At 34.7% G+C, this 27,050-nt stretch overlaps 1 protein-coding gene and 1 long non-coding RNA gene across 2 annotated transcripts in view; one reads left to right on the forward strand and one right to left on the reverse strand.

Moving 5' to 3' along the window:
- Nucleotides 1-27,050, forward strand: part of ADGRL2 (adhesion G protein-coupled receptor L2) — a 382,248-nt gene that overhangs the window by 139,679 nt on the left and 215,519 nt on the right. The window contains exon 2 of the mRNA XM_032870191.1: nucleotides 18,090-18,131. The gene's annotated coding sequence lies outside the window, so the exon portion shown is untranslated. The remainder of the gene's footprint in view (nucleotides 1-18,089; nucleotides 18,132-27,050) is intronic.
- The window catches only part of LOC116875052, a 60,471-nt gene that overhangs the window by 6,339 nt on the left and 27,082 nt on the right, over nucleotides 1-27,050 (reverse strand). The window lies entirely within an intron of this gene.

Below are 27,050 nucleotides of genomic sequence, written 5' to 3' on the forward strand. Positions count from 1 at the left end.
AGGTACTTAATAAATATTTGTCAAATATGTGAAGTTTAGTTAGTTAAAGTAGACTTGTTATTTTGTTTTTAGTTATTCAATAAAAAGAGAATTTTTCAATTAAATATGTAATATGCAATGACATTAGAATCCACATAACAGAAAAATAAGCAATTTAAAAATATTACAAGTTCTTCCCGTTCTCTTCTTTTTCATCTTCCTTTCCATCTTCCCTTCTCTTTCCTTATCTTTCTTTCCTGAATAATTTAGTCCCAAACTCATTAGATGGGGACAAGTAAGGTTAGCACCCATAGAGAGTATAGGTATAGGTAGATAGACTCTATAGAGTATAGAGTATAGGGAGAACTCAGCAGCCTGAAGAGCAGTGTTGGAGCTCAAGAAGGAACATCTGGTGCGGGGAGGGAGGACTGGAATGTTCAGCAGCAATAGGATAATATACATGAGGAAATTGATCAAATAAATATGTTAAGCAAAATTGGGACATAGGGTTTCCACTGTTGTAGAAAGAAGTTACAAATATGAAAAGAAAGAAACTATGTTGGATCCTGTGGTGTTGGCTTAAAAATGCACATATCAGTGTGAATTCCTAGTGTATGGATATAGATAGAAGATATATGTTAATATGTGTATACATGGAAAAATAGATAAATAGATGGATAGATGAATTTTTCCTACATATATTTTCTTAGTTCCAAATCCTGAGAACAATGACACACCCAAACAATGGGCACACCTACCTCCCAAATCTTGGTTTCTAAATACCATTTCTGAATCAAACAAACTAGGACTGCTTGGAGAAGTAGCTGTTTGCACAGCTGGGGCATGAGAAAGACAAAAAGAGCCTCTCTTGTTGTACAGAAATATGGAAGTACTCAAACTAATACCAGGGACATGTCAAAGAAAGAAGTCAGATTAAAGAAGATCACACTGCCCATATCTGAGACTATAAGAAGATCAAGTGAATAATAATAAAAGCAGATGATAACCCATTGGATAAAATGGATATCCATGAGCTCATATTTATATTAGTAAGTCAGTAAGTTGAAAGTTAATGTACTTCTCCATAATATACTTACCAAAAATTCTTTTACAGTGATCACCTTAATCGTGAATTAATACTAACTTCACAAGTAATGTATCAAATGATAGGATATTGTGAGATGAACAACAAAATCCCATTCATTATTCTTCAAAGACAGACAATTTTAATCCAGTAGTAGGAAAGTAGAAGATAAACCTCAAACAAGGAGCATCTTGCAAAATAACTAAGTTGTAATTTTTTTAAATGTCAAATCCATGAAAATTATGGGGAAATTGAGGAAATCTAGATTAAAAGAGACTAAAGAGGCAGAATAATGAAATGCACTGCTTGATTCTAGACTGGATCCTTTTGCTATGAAGAGTATTATTGAAACAAGCAACAAAACTTAAATGCAGTCTGAGGATTATATGGTAGTGTATCTATTTTCTGAATTTAGTGGCTGCATTTCATTTATAAAGAGATGTCCATGTTTGTGGGGAAAATATGTTCAAGTGCTCAATTGTTACTACTCTCAAATTATCATAATTCTCAGATCATTCAGGAACAATATTATCTGTACTGCAGTTACAACATTTTTGTAACTTGGAATTGTTTCAAAGTAAGAAAATAACTTAAAAAATTCAAATTCAACATCTCCCATGAAATTTTGTCATAATCCTAAAATAGTGTTCAGGTTATAGAAAAGTCATGTATATTTCGTGAATTTGCATAATACAATCTGAGGTGTAGACTGCAGGCCGCCTCTTTTAAAATAAGGTAGGTAAATAATAAAAAAAGAACAATATGCTTTGTGGGGTTTCCATTGAAAACAATTGAGATTTCTCAGATGTTTGGTACTAATGGTTATAGTGATGGTTTTATTTTCTTTTGTTTAAATGTGAAAGGTCTTTTTATTTAATTTAATAGGAAGGAGTCAAATTTCTGATAGGTATTAAAACATCAATGAATATTATCTAAATGGGAAATTATGAAGGGCGCCTGGGAGGCTCAGCTGGTTACACATCTACCTTTGGTCAAGTCATGATCCCAGGGTCCTGGGAACAAGCCCAATGCTGTGAGCCTGCTTCTCTCTCCCCCTCTACCTGCCACTCCCCCTGCTTGTGCACTCCTTTTTTCTCTCTCTCTGACAAATAAATAAATAAGCTTTAAAATAAAGTTATGATACTTCCTGAGGGGCAGAAAACTTAGCAGAAATAATATGTGGATAGATAACATTTTTATACTTACCCACATTACTATAATACAACCATTTTTAAATAGTATGGCAAATAATAGAAGGCAGAGGCTTAACCCACTGAGCCACCAGGTACCCTAATAAATAAACTCTTTTTAAAAAATTGAAAATTAAAATATTAAGTTTGTGTGGCATGAAATATTCTACTTGTATTTGAATGCTTATTTAGTTGGTCAATCAAGTAATAATTTTTATCACATCTGGCATTTAAAATAACTGAAAGATTATCATAATTAACCTAACAAGGGATCACAGAAGTTGACTATATTTTCCTAAAGGCAAAAAATGCTTAAAGGAGACTATCCTTCGAATATTATTTTCCCCTGTTTTGGAGAATACTCATTCTTATGTGGAATTGAGTTGTGGGCATGAGGGGTTTGGAGTATGACTGGAGAAGTTAGGAGTATGGGAGCCCCAGGATATCTGAAATTTGCTATGCTTTCATAGAAAAAAAATTTCCCCATGTCTAAATGTCTGCCTGTCTTGGGGAATTCCTCCTAGTCAGGCATTGTGATGTCTTAATAGAAGCAAAAATATAATAAGACCTCTTACATTTCACGGACTCTTTCTTAACTTGTGAGAAAATTAACTTTTCACAAATATGATTTGAAGAAATTTATGGTGTTCACTTAAGAAAAGAGAACTCTATATTATAACTAAAAACAAGTTAGGCTAAGATCAGTAACATGGTATAGAGGGTTCAAACTATAATTCTGCTCTATAAATATGGAAACTTAGACAAATTATTTAACCTCTTTGTGCCTCATTTTCTTCATATGTAAAACAAGGGTAATAATTAAACCTAAATCATGGGATTATTATGAGCATTAAATGAGACAGCACATGTAAATTGCTTAAAGTTGTACCTAGGACATAAGAAATACAAATTCCTATCTCTTATTATAATTATTTGAGATCAAAATTGCTATCAAGCAAAAATGGAAGCTACACTAAGAAACGAGGATTTCTGGGGCACCTGGGTGGCTCGGTGGGCTAAAGCCTCTGCCTTCAGCTCAGGTCATGATCTCAGGGTCCTAGGATCGAGCCCTGCATCAGACTCTGCTCAGCAGGGAGCCTGCTTCCCCCTCTCTCTCTGTCTGCTGTCTGCCTACTTGTGATCTCTCTCTGTCAAATAAATAAATAAAATCTTTTAAAAATGTTAATAATAATAATAATAATAATAATAAAGAAAGAAACCAGGATTTCTTAGAACACATCTTGACTGATCATTCTCTGAATGTATTATAATGTATTATATTAATATATAGTGTATTATTTGCTTCAGGGGTACAGGTCTGTGCACCATCAGTCTTACACAATTCACAGCACTTACCATAACACATACCCTCCCCAATGTCCATAACCCAGCCACCCTATGCCTAGGTGGGGGATAACCTCAAACAACACTCAGTTTGTTTCCTAAGATTAAGAGTCTCTTATGCTTTGTCTCCCTCCCCAGTCCCATCTTGTTTCATTTTTTCCCTCCCTAACCCCTATGACCTTCTGCCCTTCCTCTCAAATTCCTCATATCAGAAAGATCATATGATAATTGTCTTTCTCTAATTGACTTTTTCACTTAGCATGATACACTCTAGTTCCATCCATGTTGTTGCAAATGGCAGGAGTTCAGGTTTTTTAATGGCTGCATAGTATTCCATTTTCTCTATATACCATATCTTCTTTATCTATTCATATGTTGATGGACACCTAGGTTCCTTCCATAGTTTGGCTATTGTGGACACTGTTGCTATAAACATTAGGGTACACATGCCCCTTCAGATCACTACATTTGTATCTTCAGGGTAAATAGCCAGTAGTGCGATTGCTGGGTCATAGTGTAGCTCTATTTTCAACTTTTTGAGGAACCCCCATATTGTTTTCCAGAGTGGCTGCACCAGTTTGCATTCCCACTAAAAATGTAGGAGGGTTCCCCTTTCTTTGCATCCTCGCCAACACCTGTCATTTCCTGACTTGTTAATTTTAGCCATTCTGAGTGTGAGGTGGTATCTCATTGTGGTTTTGATTTGTATTTCCCTGATGCCAAGTGATGTTGAGCACTTTTTCATGTGTCTGTTGGCCATTTGGATGTCTGTTTTGCAGAAATGTCTGTCTATGTCTTCTGCCCATTTCTTGACTGGATTATTTGTTCCTTGGGTGTTGAGTTTGAAAAATTCTTTATAGATTTGGATAATAGCCCTTTATCTGATTTCATTTGCAAATATCATCTTCCATTCTGTTGGCTATCTTTTGGTTTTGTTGACTGTTTCCTTTGCTGTGCAAAAGCTTTTGATCTTGATGAAGTCCCAATAGTTCATTTTTGCTCTTGCTTCACTTGCCTTTGACAATGTTTCTAGGAAGAAGTTGTTGTGCCTGTGTTCTTCTCAAGGATTTGGATAGATTCCTGTCTCACATTGAGGTCTTTCATCCACACACAAAAATAGTCCCATTCATTGGGTCTATTTTTGTGTGTGGTGTAAGGAAATGGTCCAGTTTCATTTTTCTGCACGTGTCTGTCCAATCTTCCCAACACCATTTGTTGAAGAGACTGTCTTTTTTTCATTGGACATTCTTTCCTGCTTTGTTGAAGATTAGTTGACCATAGAGTTGAAGGTCTATTTCTGGGCTCTCTATTCTGTTCCATTGATCTATGTGTCTGTTTTCGTGCCAGTACCATACGGTCTTGATGATTACAGCTTTGTAATAGAACTTGAAGTCTGGAATTGTGATGTTGCCAACTTTGGTTTTCTTTTTCAACATTCTTTTGGCTATTGAAGGTCTTTTCTGTTTCCATATAAATTTGGGGGCTATTTTTTCCATTTCTTTGAAAAAAATTGATGGTATTTTGATAGGGATTGCATTAAATGTGTAGATTGCTTTAGGTAGCATAGATGTTTTCACAATATTTGTTCTTCCAATCCATAAGTGTGGAAGGAGTTTCCATTTCTTTGTGTCTTCCTTAATTTCTTTCATGAGTACTTTATAGTTTCCTGAGTACAGATTCTTTGCCTCTTTAGTTAGGTTTATTCCTAGGTATCTTATGGTTTTGGGTGCAATTGAAAATGGAATTGACTCCGTAATTTCTCTTTCTTCTGTCCTGCTGTTGGTGTATAGAAATTCAACTGATTTCTGTGCATTGATTTTATACCCTGATGCTTTACTGAATTCCTATATAAGTTCTAGCACTTTTGGAGTAGAGTCTTTTGGATTTTCCACACAAAGTATCGTATCATCTGCAAAGAGTGAGAGTTTGACTTCTTCATCAATCCAGATGCCTTTTATTTCTTTTTGTTGTCTGATTGCTGAGACTAGGACTTCTAGTACTATGTTGAATAGCAGTGGTGATAGTGAACAGCCCTGCCCTGTTCCTGACCTTGGGGAAAAGCTCTCAGTTTTTCCCCATTGAGAATGATATTTGCTGTGGGTTTTTCATAGATGGCTTTGATGATATTGAGGTATGTATCCTCTATGCCTACACTGTGAAGAGTTTTGATCAAGAAAGGATGCAGTACTTTGTCAAATGCTTTTTCAGCATCTATTGAGAGTATCATATGGTTTTTGTTCTTTCTTTTATTAAAGTTTTGTATCACATTGATTGATTTGTGGATGTTGAATCAACCTTGCAGCCCAGGTATAAATCCCACTTCGTCATGGTGAATAATCCTTTTAATGGATTGTCTAGTATTTTGGTGAGAATTTTTGCAACAGTGTTCATCAAGGATATTGGTCTCTAATTCTCCTTTTTGATGGGGTCTTTGGTTTTAGGATCAAGGTAATGCTGGCCTCCTAAAATGAGTTTGGAAGTTTTCCTTCCATTTCTATTTTCTGGAAGAGTTTCAGAAGAATAGGTATTAATTCTTCTTTAAATGTTTGGTAGAATTCCTCTGGGAAGCCATCTGGCCCTGGGCTCTTGTTTGTTGGGAGATTTTTGATTAATGCTTCAATCTCCTTACTGATTATGGATCTGTTCAGGTTTTCTACTTCTTCCTGGTTCAGTTTTAGTAGATTATACTTCTCTAGGAATGCATCCATTTCTTCCAGATTGTCTAATTTGCTGGTGTTTAGTTGCTCATAATATGTTCTTATAATTGTATTTCTTTGGTATTGGTTGCGATCTCTCCTCTTTCATTCATGATTTATTAAATTGGGCCCTTTCTCTTTTCTTTTTGTAAGTCTGGCCATGAGTTTATCAATCTTATTAATTCTTCCAAAGAACCAGCTCCTAGTTTCATTGATTTGTTCTACTGTTCTTTTGGTTTCTATTTCATTGATTTCTGCTCCAATCTTTATGATTCCTCTTCTCCTGCTGGGTTTAGGCTTTCTTTGCTGTTCTTTCTCCACCTCCTTTAGGTGTAGGGTTAGTTTGTGTACTTGAGGCCTTCTTGTTTCTTTTATTCTTTTTTTTTTTTTTTAAGATTTTATTTATTTATTTGACAGACAGAGATCACAAGTAGGCAGAGGCAGGCAGAGAGAGGAGGAAGCAGGCTTCCTGCTGAGCAGACAGCCTGACGCGGGGCTTGATCCCAGGACCCTGGGATCATAACCTGAGCCGAAGGCAGAGGCTTTAACCCACTGAGCCACCCAGGCGCCCCTAGCCCTTCTTGTTTCTTGAGAAAGGCTTGTATTGCTATATACTTTCCTCTCAAGAGTGCCTTTACTGTGTCCCAAAGATTTTAAACAGTTGTGTTTTCATTTTCATTTGTTTCCACGAATTTTTTCAATTCTTCTTTAATATCCTCGTTGACCCATTCATTCTTTAGTAGGATGCTCTTTAGCCTCCGTGTATTTGAGTTCTTTCCAACTTTCCTCTTGTGGTTGAGTTCTAGTTTCAAAACATGATGGTCTGAAAATATGCAGGGAATGATCCCAGTCTTTTGGTACTGGTTGAGACCTGATTTGTGACCCAGGATATAATCTAGTCTGGAGAATGTTCCATGTGCACTGGAAAAGAATGTGCATTCTGTTACTTTAGGGTGGAATATTCTAAATATATCTGCAATGTCCATCTGGTCGAGGGTGTCATTTAAAGCCTTTATTTCCTTGTTGATCTTTTGCTTAGATGATCTGTCCATTTCATTGGTGGGGGAGGATGTTAAAGTCCCTACTATTATTGTATTATTGTTGATGTGTTTCTTTGATTTGTTATTGATTGGTTTATATAATTGGCTGCTCCCATGTTAGGGGCATAGATATTTAAAATTGTTAGATCTTCTTGTTGGACAGACTCTTTGAGTATGATATAGTGTCCTTCCTCATCTCTTATTATAGTCTTTGGCCTAAAATCTAATTTATCTGATATAAGGATTGCCACCCCAGCTTTCTTTTGATGTCCCTTAGCATGGTAAATTGTTTTCCACCCCCTCACTTTAAATATGGAGGTATCTTTGGGTCTAAAATGAGTTTCTTGTAGATAGCATATCAATGTTTTTGTTTTTTTTTTAATCCATTCTGACACTGTGTTTTTTGATTGGGGCATTTAGCTCATTTACATTCAGGGTAACTAATGAAATATATGAATGTCATGCCATTGTATTGCCTGTAAGGTGACTGTTACAGTATGTTGTCTCTTTTTTTTTTTCTGGTTTGTTACTTTTAGGCTCTCTCTTTGCTTAGAGGACCCCTTTCAGTATTTGCTATAGGGCTGGTTTGGTGTTTGCAAATTCTTTTAGTTTTTATTTGTCTTGAAAGCTTTTTATCTCTCTTTCTATTTTCAATGGCAATCTAGCTGGATATAGTATTCTTGGCTGCATATTTTTCTCCTTTAGTGCTCTGAATATATCATGCAAGTCCTTTCTGACCTGCCAGGTCTCTGTGGATAGGTCTGCTGCCAATCTAATATTTCTACCATTGAATGTTACAGACCTCTTGTCCTGAGCTGCTTTTAGGATTTTCTATTTGTCTCTGAGACTTGTAAGTTTTACTATTAGATGATGGGGTGTGGGCCTATTTTTATTGATTTTGAGGAGGGTTCTCTGTGCCTACTGGATTTTGATGCTTGTTCCCATTGCCAAATTAGGGAAAGTCTATGCTATAATTTGCTCCAATATACCTTCTGCCCCTCTCTCTCTTTCTTCTTCTTCTGAGATCCCAATTATTCTAATATTGTTTAATCTTGTGGTAATACGTCTCAAATTCTCCCCTTATGGTCGAGTAGTTGTTTGTCTCTCTTTTGCTCAGCTTCTTTATTCTCCATCGTTTGGTCTTCCATATCACTAATTCTCTATTCTGCTTCATTTATCCTAGTAGTAAGAGCCTCCATTCTATTATACCTCATTAATAGCTTTTTTAATTTCAATTTGGTTAGATTTTATTTTTTTTAAAGACTTTATTTATTTGACAGAGAGAGATCACAAGTAGGCAGAGAGTCAAGCAGAGAGAGAGGGGAAAGCAAGCTCCCTGCTGAGCAAAGAGCCCGATGTGGGGCTCGATCCCAGGACCCTGGGATCATGATCCGAGCTGAAGGCAGAGGCTTTAACCCACTGAGCCATCCAGGCGTCCCTCAATTTGGTTAGATTTTAGTTCTTTTATTTCTCCAGAAAGGGATTCTCTAGAATCTCTACTATCTTCTGTGCTTTTTTCTCTAGTAGATTCTCTAGTATCTTCTGTGCTTTTTTCAAGCCCAGTTAGCACCTTGATAGTTGTCCTTCTGAACTCTAGTTCTGACATATTACTAATGTAATATGTAATTTGTAATGTAATGTAATATGTAATTACTAATGTAATATGTGATTTGATTAGGTCCCTAGCCATCAGTACTGCCTCTTGTTCTTTTTTTTTCTTTTTTTTTTTTTTGATGTGAGTTTTTGCACCTTGTATTTTATCCAGATAATAATGGATGAATGAGAGAACAAAATACTAAAAGGGTAACAATGACCCCAGAAAAATACAGGGTAACCAAGTCAGAAGAGATATAAAACTGGGGGTGGGGGGCAGAAGGAAGGAAATATATATATATATATATATATTTTTTTTTTTTTTTTTTTTTTTTTTTTTTTTTTTTTTTTGACTAGAACAGAGCCACACACTTGATTTTGGGTGTATTTTGGTCTGTTAGAAGAAACTGTCTCCAATGATTTTAAAGAAAGAAAAACTTTCTTTCTTTTGTGTGTGTATACATATATATGTATACACACACACACAAATAAGGTTAAACATGATGAAGGGATGGAATATGACTGTAAACGTGAAAAATTAAAAAAAGATTCTAAGAAAGGAATTGATAAGATTAAAAAGTTGTTTAAAAAAAGGGAGGGAAAGAATGTTATCAGACTGGAGACTAGAACAAAATGCTAGATTTAGGGTATATTTTGATCTATTAGAAGAAACTGTATCCCAAAATTTTAAAGAAAGAAAAACCTATGTATTAAAAAAAGAAAATAAGATTAAATACAATGAAGGGATAGAATATGACTATAACAATGAAAATTTATAACAATGAAAATTTTAAAAGATTTTTAAAAAGGTATTGATAAGATAAAATAGTTAAAAATTGTTAGAAGGGGAAAAAGGAAAAAAATTAAAAAGTAGAATAAGGAAAAAAAAACCCTGAAAACTTTAACTTTGAAAAACTAAAGAATCATGGGGAAAAGTCATGAATTCTATGTGCTGCATTCTTGTAGCTCTGAAGGGTTGCAGTTCTCATTGATCGGTAAACTTGGTCTTGGCTGAATGTTCTTGTTGATCATCTGTGGCGGGGGCGGTGGCTGTTAAAGTGATTCTTAAATGTCTTTACCAGAGGCAGAATTGCACCTCCCTTGCCAGGGGCCAGGTTAAGCAATCTGCTCATTTTTGCTTTCGGTAGCTTTTTTTCCCTGAACGCTTTCCGTAGAGCTTTGGAGGATAGGAATGAAAATGTTGACCTCCAAATCCCTGGCCCTGTAAAGCCGAGAGCTCAGGGCTGTAGTACTCAGTGTGCCCTCAGAGAAAAGCAGTTAACCTCTCCAATCTCCCTGGTCTCCGGCCACACTCTGAGCTCACACAGCCCGTGACCAAGCATTTCTATATCTGGTCATGGCCCTGTTTGGAGTCTCCAAACCCAGCGGATTCCTGCAACATGCTCCCACACCACCTCTCACAGAGGAGGAAGGAGGCAGTCTACCCAGATCTGCCACTCGAAGAGCGATGGTCTGATTATGCCTTGGATAACAGTTTAAGGTAACCTCAAGCTGAGAGCCCACTGCTTGGCTCCATCTCTGCAGCCAGCTTCCCCACTCTGATACCTGTTAGCTCCGCCACATCAGACATCCTGGTCTTTTTGTGACCTGATGGGGTCTGAGACCACGCTGTCCCCATGAGGGCTCCACCCCCAGCTTAGCCTTTGGAGCCACGTCCCTCAGTGAAGCAGATTTCTAAAAGTTCTGATTTTGTGCTTCGATTCTCTGCCACTTGCCAGGAGCTGGCCCCTCCCCCCAAAGTTTCTCTTCCTTTATATCACCTCAGATTCACTTCTCCACACATCCTACCTTCCAGAAAGTGGTCACTTTTCTGTTCCTAGAATTGCTGCTCTTTTTTGCTTCAATCTCCAGTTGAGTTTGTAGGTGTTCAGAATGGTTAGCTGAACTCCTGGGACCCTATGATATTAGGTTTCCTACTCCTCCACCATCTTGCTCCAGACAGAAAGGATTCTTAAAACTAGTTTGGGAACATTGATCAATCAAGGTCACTTCCTGATTGGTTCAGTGGTTACACATCTGCTCTGGCTTCCCCAGCTGCTGCTCCTTCATGCCAGACTGAGCTAGTTCTCTTCCTTCCAGTGCCAGCCTGTAGGAAAGGCATCTCATCTAGCACATAGCTAGACACCCCCATGCCGAGCACGCTCTCTTTGCACTCTGAGTAAATATATGAATTGGCCTATAGCTAACGCCGTATTAAGGCATGCAAGTATTCTTTTTTCCCCCCATCTGTAGAAATAGCGATGATAATAGCAGTATTCCTCACAGCATTGTTATAAGGATTTAATGATAAAACTTAGCAATTTGCCTGGCAGTCAAAAAACACAAGTTGTATTACTATTGTTTTATTATTATTATTATTATTATTATTATTACTATCTATATGATAAAATAAGATCAGAGTCTGAGACATACATGTGAGGGTACACTTACAATTTTATACTATGATAAGAACAGAAGAGCTAACATTTCAACTATTTTTAAGAAGGAATGCAGTTTTTCCAGATGGAGAGGAAGGGAAGAGCATTCATGAATTCCCCATGTGTTTTATCTAAACTTGACTTGTTTTCAAAAAGTCAGTGGGCCCACAGTTATTCCACTGAGAAAGTACTTTTGAATTGACCATGTCCACACAAACTAATCAATCAACAAGTAATTGAAAACCAAATCTGTAAAATATGCAGATAAATTGTAAGACAGCCTCCCAGCTGGTTTTCCTATATCCACATTCTTTCTTCCTTAGCATAAGGAACCTTATATTCATAAGGTTGACACACTAATCTTCTTAAATGCAGTTTTCATCATGCCAAAACTGCTGGAGAACATGGAGTAATTTTCAAATAACTGCTGTATCAAGCCCATATGACTGTGTCTAGCCTCAAGAATCATCCGTAGTCTTGCAATTCAGAATACAGCACCAGCACCAACATCACGTGGGAACTTGTTAGAAATAGATAATCTCATACTTCAATCCAGACCTACTAAATTAGAGTCTGCAGTTTAACAACAATCCCCACGAATGCAAACTAAAGGTCGAGAAACACTACTACACAACATCCATTAATCTAAACCAAACAAAATCACTATCCCATTATACAACCCATGGTCCCATCAAAAAGAATGAAGTCCTTTCATTAATATCTCTGCATCCAAACAATCCCTTTGCTCATAATCTTAACACCACTAGAAATGCTTTATTTCCTTTCCCCCTTTATCTAAATCCTATCTGTTTCTGAAGGCCCCATGGAAAAAACCCTATACCTTCCATGAAACCAACACCATTTCAAGCCACACTAACCTTGCTGAACATTCCTGCATTTAGGTCAGTACCATTTCATTCCTCTTATTTATTATCATTCATTATTCATTGAATAATCATTTTCTAAATGTTTAGTATTGTTTACTGGGCACTGTTGCATTGGTCAGAATGCAAACAAAAACACAGACTTTCCCTGCTTTCCTTAAGCTCACAAATGGAGAAGAAACAGCTCAGTAGAGATGTCTTACACATATAGGGCAAATGGGTAGATATGGAGGTGCAGGGCCACATGGGGTAAAGCAACATGATTTGTGCTTTTTTGTTGTAAAAACTACCTAAATGAAGGGAGTAGTGCTGTTGAAAATATATTAAAACTTTCTATGGCATCAGATAGATTAAACATTTTAACTGATAGAGACAAGACAGAGATACTGTGCTTGGTTTCATGTTAATTTTATGATCTTACAGATGATTAAGGTTTTTTTAATAGGATGGCAATATGCCTTTCTTCATTCGTTCAACAAATAGCAGAATTTTAAAATAGCTCTTATTTGTCCTTTTCTGACTCTTTAGGCTTCAGACATGGTATGCACTAAATAAATACTTGTTGATGGAAGACAGTCTTTGATCTCGAGTCAGGGACTAGGTTTAAACACATGGAACAACAATTGCACAAATGCAGCCCTTTCCTCCTACCGCTTTTCATGACATAAGGAAATGTTCATGAATTTGCAATGACGTTTTGGTTTACTAGTAGTGTCTTTTGGATCAAAAAGTTCCTCCAGGGTGCCATGGAAGTTTCTGTTTCTCTGTAGCTAATGTTTTTGTTCACCAGAGACTGTTTTGGAGTATAGCCAACCAAATGGAACTGGCTAGTAAAAGCTTTTGTGGGTGAGCAGTTTGGAAACAAGTTTCAAGACCATTTGCCAGCTAAACCTCAGCAGGTAGAATTTCAAACAACATAAGTTAATATAAAGGCTTCGGCTGTAAAAGCCTGGAGGAGCAACGAGAGAGAAAATGAAGTAGGTAACATCCCATATTCTTTGAGGGTAAAAATCAAAGTTAGCTTTTCTTATAGTAGCAAAACTACCCATTGGCTCTTTGGATAGAAACGGATGTTTCTGGAAGACAGTCACCCTTCAAAAGGTTGCATGCTCCAAACAACAGCACTAGAGTACATTAAGGTTAGATATTATGCAAGACCTTTTGTGAGCCTCTTGTTTTCTTCAGTGTGATTCGAGAGCAGGATCACACAAGGAAATTTCAAAACCAAACTGAGTAAAAAGACTATAAATAACATAAACTAGAATGTTATAGGATCTGGTATTAAACAAAAAGTGCCCATTGCTTTGGTTAAAGAACCAGCAATTTCCTTTTATTTATCATCTTCAAATTAGTTACAACCTTCCCTTATCTTCTTCAGCAATCTTGGGGAAGGTGAGTATTCCCACATCCTGTGCAATTTTCTCTTCAACTTTTAATTTCTCTGGGTGCAGAAAAAAAAAAAAAAGCTCTGGACCCTTAATTGAGCAATTATTATTTCTTAAGTGAATATAGAGTTTGAGGATAGTGCCAACATCTCCCTTTCATCCAGAGAACAAGTCTGACACAGTCAGCAGCATACGTTGTCTGGCAACACCCCAGCTTTAGGTAGAAGAGCCAAGCGAAGACTGAAAGGGAAACTCATTCTTCACCCCTAGTCACTCCCTGGCATCTACTGAGGTTCTTGAAAGAATGCCAATTAGGACCGATTTACATGTCTCCTTGGAGGTTTTAGATAACTCTTCACTAAGAACTGTTTGTTTTTCTCATTTAGACCATTTCTCCAGAGTAGGATTTGCAAACTTGCTGCTGAATATGCTGTTTGCAGATCATTGCTTGGTTTCCATACTGACATAAAGCACTGGTACTTGAAAAATTCATTAAGAAGTGACTCATCTGAACTCCCAGATCTCAATCTGTGGAGTGATTTTACCACGTTTTCTACAGTGTTGTTCCAGAATCCAAACAGCAGAAAATAACGAGTCTGTATGCAAACAGTTTATAAAATATGCCTAGATGAGGAACTTAACTGCTTCATAGCTTGAGCCATTGTTTGAGCTATTCTAATTGTTTTAAAATTTTCTTTTTTTTTTTTTTTAAGATTTTATTTACTTATTTGACACAGAGAGAGATCATAAGGAGGCAGAGAGGCAGGAAGAGAGAGAGGAGGAAGTAGGCTCCCTGCTGAGCAGAGAGCCCAATGCAGGGCTCAATCCCAGGACCCTGAGATCATGACCTGAGCTGAAGACAGAGGCTTTAACCCACTGAGCTACCCAGGCGCCCCTAAAATTTTCTTTATATAGAGCTGGAATCCACTTCTCTGAAACTTCTGCCATTTCTCTTGGTTTTCTAGATACTCACTGTCTCCTTTATATAAAAAGCCCTTTTAATATTTAAAGATAGTTTCCATGCTTCTCTTCCTCTGCAGGTTTCTCTTTAATTAAACTACTCTTCCTTCGGCTACTCCTAAGGTTATATGGCATCCAAACTTCATCATTAATGAGCAGATTTTGAACATAGTCTGTTAATAATCAGCTCAATTAAAATTAAAAATATGTACAACTGGTACCTTAAATAATCTTTTTTATGTTTGGTTAAGTTTTGATTGAATACTATATTTAATGGTCTATAATACCTAAGATACAATCTAGAAATTGCTATTAAAATGTCAGACTAGTAGACCCAGCTCCAGAAAGCATCTTTTTGGTTGCTTCTGTTAATGAAAATTTTACTAGACACTACTAAGAGGTGATTGAAAAATCATGCTGAAATATTACTGTTATCTACTGGTGTAAAATTTCTCACCAGAGAACTATGAGAACTTTGGGATTAAATGTTTGCTATCTAAATACAAATTTTAGCAGCCCCTAAAATTGTTAGGAATACCTTAGAACACTTTGCTTAATTACAGTTTTCCAAAAAATTTATTATACAGTATCAAATTAAAATATAGTTACTATTTGAGAAATTTCAAGCATTTATGAAAATATAATGAGCTAACCCTTTAAATCAGACTTGAAGACAGTTTGAATATTCCTTATATGCCCACAAAAATTTCTCTAGTCTTTTGCAAAATGCTAACATGATTATATTTGTCCAACAATGTAGATGGTTAATATTCACCCAAGTGACATCAACAATTTAATGCATCATGCTTTTTCTTCTCATTAAAATTGCTATTACTGAAGCTCGACTAAATTTTCTTCATGCTTGGCCCTCTGTATAAGTCTGATACCCTACAGTTTTCCTCCTATACCATCACATTTTGCTTTGTCTTCAGTTATTTTTCTTCCTTCTCTTACCTGCTTTCAAGAAATAGAACGAGGCTCTTTAATGTGCCAATTCCAAGTATATTCAGATAAAATGCAAATAAATCAATAGGCTTCTTCAGGAAAGTTTTCATTTGAATGTGAGAGGCTGTTTCCCTTACTCATTGGCTCTACCATTGAGGTTAGATGACCCATTGTAGCATCTTGCTGGAGTGAGTTTCAAATTGGTAAAAAACTCCTAAAAAAGGAATGGTGGCAGAAAGAGAGAAAAAAATAATCAGTGAAATAGGAAAGTCCAAATGTATATTCTTATCAAGTTTTATACTTGTCCAACAGTTACAAGCCTCTCTGAAAATATTTATATGTGTGGGTGGGGGCAAGTTGCCCATTAAATTGTAGGAAGTGTTATCAGATTCATCAGGACTTGGTTGTAAATTTGACTACACAGTTTTGGCTCATAGAGAAATAAGGAGGAAATATCTGATTAAAGTGTGCATTGCTGCTGAGGCAACTGAATGTTGCCATAGCAATTGAGATGAAATGTGCAAGAAGTGAGATAATTAAATCTAACCCCTTTAGTAGTTTTGACAGTCAATGCACTGCCAATAGGAAAAGTTATCTACAGCATTAAGATAAAACACATCCTCATGGAAAGTCTCCTTACTAGTATTTTGTTGTTCCCTTTCTAAATACATTGCTTTAGGTGTCTAATTTGAATGTTCTCTTTTAATAATCAAATACAGTTTTGACCTTGGTCTACAGCTACCTAGAATTTCTGCTAGTTTATTGTATCATGGGAGCAGACATCTATAAAAAATATCCAATTTTTTTTCCCCTCAAGTTCTTTAAAAAAGTATACTAAAGCCAAAGCTGTCATATTTGAGCTTAGAATTCAATAATATCTAGAACGTGCTGCCCTCTTCAGGAGCTGGTGCTTAAAAATACTTTACTTTTTTTTTTAGCAGTTTAGAAATTATAAATATGAATCATAATATCAAATACTGTATTGATAATTATATGGGAATAAGCACGATATCAGTAAAATATTTCTAAGTTAAAGAATTTTTTCATTAAAATATTTCAAGAAAAATCAATAAATACAAATTTTGAAATAAATTATTAATATTTACAATTAAGTACAAAAATAGTTTTCTTAAAAGAAACTACACTCATTGGCAGAATTCCTGAATCATTACAGAATTTCAGAGTTCCATATTTTCTACCCAAATATTTCTTTAAGAATACAAATGTCTAAAAAAGATACCTTCGATGTCAAAATCTAGGTAGGACACACTTCAAATCTTAATTTTATTCTCTAGGAAAAAGCAAATTTTGTGAACACCAAAATTTGTCATTTAAGGGCACCTGGCTGGCTCAGTCATTAGAGCATGCAACTCCTGATCTAAGTTCAAGCCCTACGTTAGGCATAGAGCTTACTTAAAAATATGTATTTGCCATTTGAAATTTTAGCTAGTTTTCATTTGTAGAAACATTATCTTTTTTGGAAATAATGATTCAGATTACATTAACACATGATAAATTTTTTTATTCAAATTTACTTCATTCAAAAATAATCCTGAAGGGTCTGAAATATCATTATTCAAAAATTCAAGTAAAAACCCTTTTCTGAGTATGTTATCTATTAAAATTTCCTTAGCCATCATCTAGTTTTGATAGAGAGGTTAAGGGAGATGAACTCATTGTGTTTTTCTCTAAGTTAAGTTTATGATATTTAAAAAATAATGAAGTAAAGGTATGGAAAATGACCAATATGTAATAACATTATCAGGATATGAGAAAAGCATTTTTTCTCACATCTGGACATGTTTCTTTATATTAGAACTATTGACATTAAGAAAGGTTTTGTTTGTTTTTTTTTTACTAATTATTAAATGTGAAAGTGTTGATTAAAAATCTTTAAAGAACACAATAAATTCAAGAGTAAATAGCTTTTTAAAATATGATTTTGCTCTAATTTTTATGTGATGCAATTTAAAACCTTATTTTTAATCAACAGAAAACAATATAAATATATAAATAATGCTTTATTATCATTTATTTAGTATGAAAAAGTAGAAGTTTGGACTCCTAATTTTGTTTCTCAGTTCCTACATCAGATTTCCAGTTCAAGATTCCAAACAAGAAACTAATTTACATTTTTTTTTATAAATAGTCATTAATGTTGATTTCAAGAAAGTAGAATGACCCTCAGTTTTCCCTTAAAGAGTTTTAGGTATAGCTGTCCCATCTGTATCATTGAAAGATTCAACTGAGAGAAAGGGGAGAAGAATAAACAGTTAATTGGCAATATTTTCTTAATGCTATAATATTTGTTTGGGGAAAATAGAATGTTTTACTTCTGACCTTAAAATTACTTATCACAACAACTGCTTAGTCTTAAAGTAGCTCTGTCCAAAGGCATGCAATACTTGTTCAATAATTCTTAGAACACTGATTCATGCTTTCTGCAATAGATCTACTTCATTTTTGTTTTGCTGCTGATGCATTATATTTGGCGGTTAGAACCCCTGTGGATGGAGGTATAATAAATAACAATATTTTCTTTGCTTTCCAGGGTATTTATGGCATAATGATAAATTTCATCTTTCCTAGAATGGTAAGTAAAGAACTCTTTCTATATATGATAGTACTCAACACAAACAAGAAAAAGTGAATTGTTATAATAAAAGTGGAGTGGCATTTGCTAAATATATTGAATGATCTGATAATTATAAGATAGCTTATACTCTTGAAATAAATGGATGCTGCATTCAAATTCTATAAGCATTCCAAAATTCTCACCATATATGTTACAGGCTCTTTGAAGGGAATATAAGGTTTCTGTTTTCTTTGTTGTACGGAATTTGAACACAGTGGAGTCAACATTTTGTTTTCTAGGGGTAATTTATTTTAAATATACACAGATACAGAAATAAATGTGGTTTATATTCTATGAACATAAAGAAAAAGTGTATCTGTGATACATATTGAGAGTGGGTGAGTAAGAGTCCTTTGGAATTTTTACTGTTACATAAAAACTGATTGTAATTTATGTTTGACCAGGGCTTTGCAGCATCTGTGAATTTAAAAGTGTTTGTTTTTTAAGAATATATATCATAACTTCTCCTAGGCAAGCTAGCTACTGTATGATTTTGTTTAAACACATAGTTTTCTTGCCTTTACATTTTTATGATGCAAAAAGGTAATATTTAGTTTTGGTCTTAATCATAACCTCTTTACAATTCAAATAACAATAAAAATTAATTTTATGGGAAAGGTCAATGTAAAGTGACATTTCTCAGGAAGTTATTACTGTCTCCTATGAAGTTTTTTTTCCCCCCAGTGTTCTTGGATAGTCCCTATAAAAAGCAGGAATTTCCCACGGTAGAAAAAAATCTCTTTGAAATAAACCAATCATCAAAAGTGCTATTAAGTGAAAAAGCAAGGCACAGAATACATATATTATATGTTGTGTACACGTGTGCATGTGTATCCAATGGAGAGAGAATTGAGAGCATACTGGTGGTAAGCTTAGAAAAGTTTCACAAAAGGTGCACAAAACAGTGGGAATATGGGTAGTTTAATAGTCTTCACTCCATCTTCATTCCGTATAATAAATATGTATTATGGGTGCCTGCGTGGCTCAGTTGGTTAAGCATCTGCTTTCGGCTCAGGTCATGATCCCAGGGTCCTGGGATCAAGCCCTGTGTTAGGTTCCTAGCACAGTGGAGAACCTGTTTCTCCCTCTTTCTCTGCCCCCCTCCACATCCCCTACTTGTGCTCTTGCTCTCCCATTCACTCTCACTCTATCTCAAATAAATAAATAAAATCTTTTAAAAATATATGTATTATTTTTGTAATCAGAATGAAAGTATTATTTCAATAGTTAACTTAAAATAGTATATTTATTATTAATGAAATGTGGATATATATAATAGAGGAAATACCACTTGTGCCAATTGCATAATCAAAATGATCTTATACAATTTTAAAAAAGCAAAAAACAAAAACAAAAAGACCCTTTCACCTAGTCACAGAAGCAAACAAAATAGAAATTGAAGATTACTTGGATTAAAAAAAAAAAAAGGTGCTTGGGTGGCTGAGTGGGTTAAAGCCTCTGCCTTCAGCTCAGGTCCTAGGACTGAGACCTGCATCAGGCTCTCTGCTCAGCAGGGAACCTGCTTTCTCCAATCTCTCTGCCTGCCTCTGTGCTACTTGTGATCTCTGTCTGTCAAATAAATAAATAAAATCTTGGGGCACTTGGGTGGCTCAGTGGGTTAAGCCTCTGCCTTCAGCTCAGGTCATGATCTCAGGGTCCTGGGATCGAGCCCCACGTCGGGCTCTCTGCTCAGCAGGGAGCCTGCTTCCTTCTCTCTCTCTCTCTGCTTGCCTCTCTGCCTACTTGTGATCTCTCTCTGACAAATAAATAAATAAAATCTTTAAAAAAAAAGACAATGAAGTATTTTAAATGAGGTTAAAGGTATCAATTTTATTAATTTTACTACAATACAAAAGTACTCCTAGAATTCAGGAAATGCATGTGAAAAAATAAACATTTTAAAACTGAAATTTAAAAAATCTTCAGATTCACATTGGTGTTTAGTATAAAAGAATGTGATATTTTATGAACTTTTTCAGAAGAAAAGGTCTAAGGGCACCTGGCCGATACAGTCAGTAGAGCATCTGATTCTGGATCTCACTGTTGTAAATGTGAGCCCCATGTTGGGTATAGAGATTACTTGAAAATAAAATATTTTACAGATAAATAAAAAGAAATTTTTTTTTAAAAAAAGAGAAAAGGTCTAGCTACATAAACGCTAAAACATGAAGGTGAAACTTTTAAAATAACTCAAATTTTAAGTCAGTAAATCAAACTACTCAATAATAATAAAAAACTGATCTAAAATCTGTGTAATTTACTCATCTACAACCAAGAGTCATCTTTGCAAGTTTAATGTGCAAAATTATTTTAAGGTCCAAGATTAAAAGAAAGTATAATAGACAACTAGGCAATTATAAGGAACTTTTAGCAGAGTTCTTTTTTAACCTAAATAATGTTAACAAATAATTTCTTAATCAAAACACAATAGTAGAACAAATGGAATATTTCTGAGATTAAAAATTTCTTCTCAAGAGTGATTTATTATAGGGTGAAAACTTAGCATATAAGTATAAATTGCTATTGTATCTCGAATATCCAATGACTTTGTCTGGACATAAGCCAATAATTTTAGAAGAAATTTAGGGAAGAAAAAAAAGAGTGCTCTAGCAGGTATCTTAATCCTGTTTACTTTAATACTTCCCGAATTCTCACTTCATCCCACTTGCTCTCAGTTTACATAAAATTAAAACAGAATTTGTTCTCTGATTGTCTAGCTCACAAACGAGAAAGGATACTATAAAAGCCATGAGGGGCAAGAGAAATGAACTGAAAAGTTAGAGTCCCTTCATAACTATTCATCAGCTTTAAGAATTGAGAGACCAAAGACTAGCTCTATGATTTTGAGAAGATATATCCTATACTTTGGGTTTAAAATTCCTGATGTCTTAAATCAGAAAGTTATACTGAAAGATTTTTTTATGAAATCTGAATTCCTTTCTAGCTCTAGAATTTTACAATACAATGATGTATCTTTAAACTTACTATACAGAGCATAAGATAATATTGTGATATTTGGAGTCATTAGAATGAAAAGGTTTTAATGATTAAAAGGGTTATTTTCATTTGTTTGTGAAATTCACTTATATTTAAAGTCTTATCCAAATTTTTTAAAAATTTTATTTATTTGACAGAGAGAGAGATCACAAGTAGTCAGAGAGGCAGGTGCCCCTTTTATCCAAATTTGTTAAGCATCTGCCTTCTGCTCAGGTCATGATTCCAGAATCCTGGGATCAAGCCCTGCATCAGGCTCCTTGCTAGGGCAGGAAGCCTGCTTCTCCCTCTTCCTCTGCCTAATGCTCCATCTGTTTGTGCTCACTCTCTATCGAATAAATAAATAAAATCTTAAAAACAAAATCAAACCCTCCAAAAACACAAATTATATTGTGTAAATGAGAGATTATATATTGTGCATTTTTATAATATTCTTCTCATAGAACTACTTTTTAAATGTGCCTGAAAGGGGCACCTGGGTGGCTCAGTGGGTTGAGGCCTCTGCCTTCAGCTCAGGTCATGATCTCAGGATCCTGGGATTGAGCCCCACATCGGGCTCTCTGCTTGGTGGGGAGCCTGCTTTCCCCTCTCTCTCTGCCTGCCTCACTCTCTATTTGTGATCTCTATCAAATAAATAAAATCTTTTAAAAAAATGCGCCTAAAAATTTAACCTGAAATTTCTCACTGTGCTTTAAATAACACTGTAAATAATGTGAAGGAAAAATCTAGCATCAGTCTTTTCTAAAGAATGGGAAACCAAATTCATACCTATCTGTATATGGAAATATATATTTCTCTTTTTTTAAAGATTCTGTTTTTTTATTTGACAGAGAGAGAGAGACAGTGAGAGAGGGAACACAAGCAGGGGGGGCTGGGAGAGGAAGAAGCAGTCTTCCCACCTAGCAGGGAGCCCGATGGGGGGCATGATCCCAGGACCCTGGAATCATGACCTGAGCCAAAGGCAGATGCTTAACGACTGAGCCTCCCAGGTGCCCCTGGAAATGTATATTTTGAATAGGTTTATTCTGCCAAGATGCTAATTTGATGTATTGGGCAATCAAAATTTTAATTCATAATTCTCTTTTTGTATCTACTCTATCTTTAGTACAACTGACATATCATGACATTTTAGGAAAAAAAAAAAAAACTTTCCTCCATAACCTAGATCTGTTGGTTCAACGTAGCAAATTATTGGATAACTAGAGCGCCTGGGTGGCTCAGTGGGTTAAAGCCTCTGCCTTTGGCTCAGATCATGATCCCAGGGTCCTGGAAGCAAGCCCCACATTGGGCTCTCTACTCAGTGGGGACCCTGCTTCCCCCTCTCACTCTCTGTCTGTCTCTCTGCTACTTGTGATCTCTGTCTGTCAAATAAATAAATAAAATCTCTAAAAAAAATTATTGGATAACTAAAACAGCTCCTCATTCCAATTATTTCTTTCTGATTTGTAACTATGCAAATTTAAGCAAGCCACTCATTTTCTGAATTATTACACAAACTGAATTGAAATGTAAATATATATTTTGTTTGACATGTATCTATTCAAACTAACTTTAAAATAAAATAAATCTTCAGCATTAACAAGTTTTTCTAGTAGATTAGAGATAAATGCCAACTATTTAAATAAAGCAAATTTCTCAGTATAATTAATCTGCACTTCAACAAAATAGATCTTTCCTCTCATTCCCAATTCTGACTTAATGAACAAAGATTGAATGCATATTTCTGTGCATAGTCACAGCATCTAGTCTTCAATGAATAATAAAATATATTTTATTTCTGAGAACATTAATAAAAATTTGTTACTTATTTCATTAATGACAAAAATTTCATATCGGAGTTAACTATAGCCAATAGTCATTTTGCCATTTATCTTTTAAAATTCCCAACAGTTTCTGATACATCAAATGTCAATTTTTAGGTCAGATGTAGCAATAGTAAAGAATTGTTAATTGGCCAACAGGTTGATTAGTTTTAAGATATTGAAAAAAGCAAAGATTAAAAACAGTTCTCTCCTTTTCCTTCAATTAAAATTGCATGCAATTATTCTTGTAGATTATAGATCTCTTTTGGGATTTTTGGTTTCATATAACTTTTTGGTTCATTTCACAGGAATAATATTCATCTTAATTAGCACAAAACAGTTGATGAGTTTTTATAAGAGGGAGTTCACTCCATGCACTGACTATTGCCACTAGATTATTCTGTTTAATAATAATAATAATAATAATAAATCTCTGCTTTTAGAGCAGTTAAATATGTTATCTATTAATAGCCATTTTCTTTGAAGACAGGATGTCTTTTCTGATAGGTGATTAATCCATTTTGTTTTAACCTCAGAACATTCCTAAGCAATATCCTAAATTGGCTTAAGAATGATTTATTACTGTATCAGTTTAAACATACAAATAAAAATTATTAAATAAAGAGACGTTTCTCTTGTGTTATTACATTACTTTTCAAAATTTATAAGATGAAAATACTTGCTTCCTTTTAAAAAATTTTAAATATTTAGTAGCCAAAAAATTTTTTTCCAATACATATATAAGAAATATATAATGAATACCTGTGTTCCCTGTGACCTTTCAAGCTCTCTTTGTGCCTTTCTACAATTCCTTAACTTTCTTCTTCAATTAGAACTAAAAGTTAACCTAAATTTTCTGTATCCCTTATTTTTCTTGTAATTTTATTTCATGTGTTTGCACCCTTAAACATATTATTGTTTGGTTGATATATTTACAATGATATGTAAGTGAAAATATATGTATCTGTCTGTGACTTTTCCATTCAACATTAAGTTCTCCAGTTTCAAACATTTGCAGCACATAACTGTAGTTCATTAGTTCACACTGTTGTATAGTATTCACTTGTGCGACATAATTTATTCGGCTTTAACACTGATGGATATTTGGGTTGCTTCCAGTTTTTTGGTTTTGTTTTTTACTCTTTACATAGTGCTGCTATGAACATTTTTGAACACGTATAAAGGGATATGTACAAAGATTTCTGTAGGGTAAGCTGTTCTTAACCTGGAGTGATTTTGCCCTCACACAATATCTGGCACTATGTGGAAATTTTTGGTTGTCATAACTTGACAATCACGATTCTACTCGTTTCTTGTAGATAAAGGCCAGGGATGCTTTAAACACCCTGTAAGACACAAGACAGTCCCACACAAAGAATTTTCTGGACTAAAATGCCAATAGTGTGAAGTTGTGAACCTCTGCTCTAGAATATACACTTGAAAAAGAAATTGCTGAGCCACTGAGTATGAAGATTTCAAATTTATTAGAGAATTCCTAACTTGCTCAATATATCAATTTTATATTCCTGCCAATAGTGTAAAGATAAATGTCCCAGTAGTTTCAACCAATTTTTAATAATAGAATTGTAGGGGCACCTGGCTGGCTCAGTCGGTGGCACATGTGACTCTTGATTTTGGGGTTGTAAGTTCAAGCCCCACTTTGGGTAGAGATTACACTAAAAATAAAATCTTTTAAAATTAAAAAAAAAATTAATTGTAGGGGCACCTGGGTGGCTCAGCTGTTAGGTGTCTGCCTTCAGCTCAGGTCATGACCCCAGGGTTCTGGGATCAAGACTTGCATCAGGCTCCCTGCTCAGTGGGAATCCTGCATCTCCCTCTCCTTCTGCCCCTGCTTGTGTTCCCTCTCTTGCTGTGTCTCTCTTTGTCAAATAAATAAATAAAATATTTTTTTAAAAATTGAATTGTTGGCAATATCTTTACTAATTCATTGTTCTTTATTTGTGTAATAAATATCTTTTTCTAGTTGTGGATTGCCTCCCCCTCCCCTTTTTTTTAAGAGCATATTAAAAAAAAAAAAAGTATATTTCACCAAATATTGATCCAAAAAGAGCAGCAACAAACCAGAAGTGGTTGGGTGATCCCCATCTTTTCACTTTATTAAGTTCTCCTTTTATAAACAGAACTCTGAATCTTAAAGCAGTTAAATTTAACAAAGTTTTCTTTTTTGCTTGTATCTTACATTTCCTACATAAGAAATTTTTCCCTTGATCGTTTAAGTACTTTAACATTTTACTTTTTATATTTAAGCCTTTCATCCTTCTGAAACTTTTGTGTATAGTATGAAGTAGAAATATCTTTTTTTAAATAGAAATTATAGTCTTTACACCATGTACTGGAGAGTTTATATTTTCCCTAATGATCTTCAAAGCCAGCTTTTTCTTATATTTTATGATCTAGTTTTTAGCTTTCTGTTTTATTCATTTGTCTATCTCTTCACCAATATTATACTGCTAACTTAAAAATCTGGTAAGTTCCTCTCTTTGTTCTTCCTCAAGAGTATCTTGGCTCCTAAGTCCCTTTTCTTTTCTGTGCAACTCTTAGATTATACATATATTATATTTATATAATATATATAATATAATGTTTCAAAAAGGTTTTATTTTTACCATAAGTTTGTTAGATATATCTCTAAATGTTATTTTATTTAATTTATTTAATTTATTTTAATCACTTACTTTTAATGATTTTTTTAAAAGATTTTATTTATTTTGAGTGAGAGAGCAGGAGTGGTGGGGAGAGGCAGAAGGAGAAGCAGACTCCCCACTGAGCAGGGAGCCCAAAGTGGGGGGTCAATCCCAGGAGCCCAGGACCCCAGGACCCCCGGATCATGACCTGAGCCAAAAGCAAATGCTTAACTGACTGAGCCATCCAGGTGCCCCAGTGATTTCTTTTTTAAATTGATAGTTTCTAATGTTTGCTTCTGATATATGGAAACACAATTTTTCGTATTTTTATTTTATCCAGCAAATCAAATATCTTAACTTTCTTATTAATTCTCATAATTTATTTGTATTTTCTCTTATATTTCCCATGAAAACAATGATTTCTTCTGTGAGTAATTTCAGATTTATTTCGTCTAGTTCTTATAACATTTTGTTTTTGTGTATTCCACCAAGTCAACTTCTAGCCCAGTATTACACAGAAATAGTGATAGTTTGGAACTTTGTTTTTTCCTGAATTTTAAAAGAAAATTTTATGAAAATTTCACCATTAAATTGTATGGGTTTTGCAGATATCTTCTATCAAGTTAAGAAATTTTCCTTTTTAATCTTTGATGGGTATGAAATTTATCATGTTTTTCTACAGTAATTTAGAAGACAACACAATTTTTCTCACAAATGATTGTTTAACACTGAAGTACTTCTTACCTTAAGGACATTTACTGAATGAGGTGAGCAAGAATTTTACTTTTCATGTTCTTGCTGGTACTAGAAAAAGTGACAAAGCCCAAGGCTTAGTGCTAGGATCCAAAATGGATATATCCTCATCATTAACCTGGTCTACAAATAAATCCATCCCATAGAGGACTGCAAGAAAAACTGTAAGTCTTAAATGTATAACTAAAGAGGAAAAAATTCTCCTCTGAAAATTCGTAATCATAAACCAGCCTTACTTTGTTTCTAGAAAAATTCACATAATCTCAGTGGTCTAAGTACTCAAGATAAGAATTTAAGCTGGTCCCTACTTGTGCCTTTTGGGCTTGGTAAAATCAAAAGAAAATCCACTCTAGAGAGCCCATCTTTATACCATTACTCCAAGAATTTTAACAGATAAAATTCCATTAGTATAAGCCCACAGACAGAAATCACAAATACACTATTTTAAAAAAAGGAGGGCGAGGTGGGGAACAAATGATCAAGAATCAGGTGAAAAAAGATAAAAAGCAGAATCAGACCCACAAAGACTTCAAACATTGGAATTACCATTTTCATTCTTTTCTTTTTTATTCTCATTCATTGTTGCACATAAAACTAAATTCAAAAATATTTTTCTAGCATTTAATTTCCTCATGAATAACACATAAACTTTCCTTTCTATAATGTTATAAATTAGTAATATA

Source organism: Lontra canadensis, unplaced genomic scaffold, assembly GCF_010015895.1.
Source record: "Lontra canadensis isolate GAN:19392208 unplaced genomic scaffold, GSC_riverotter_1.0 scaffold40, whole genome shotgun sequence".
NCBI lineage: Eukaryota > Metazoa > Chordata > Mammalia > Carnivora > Mustelidae > Lontra > Lontra canadensis.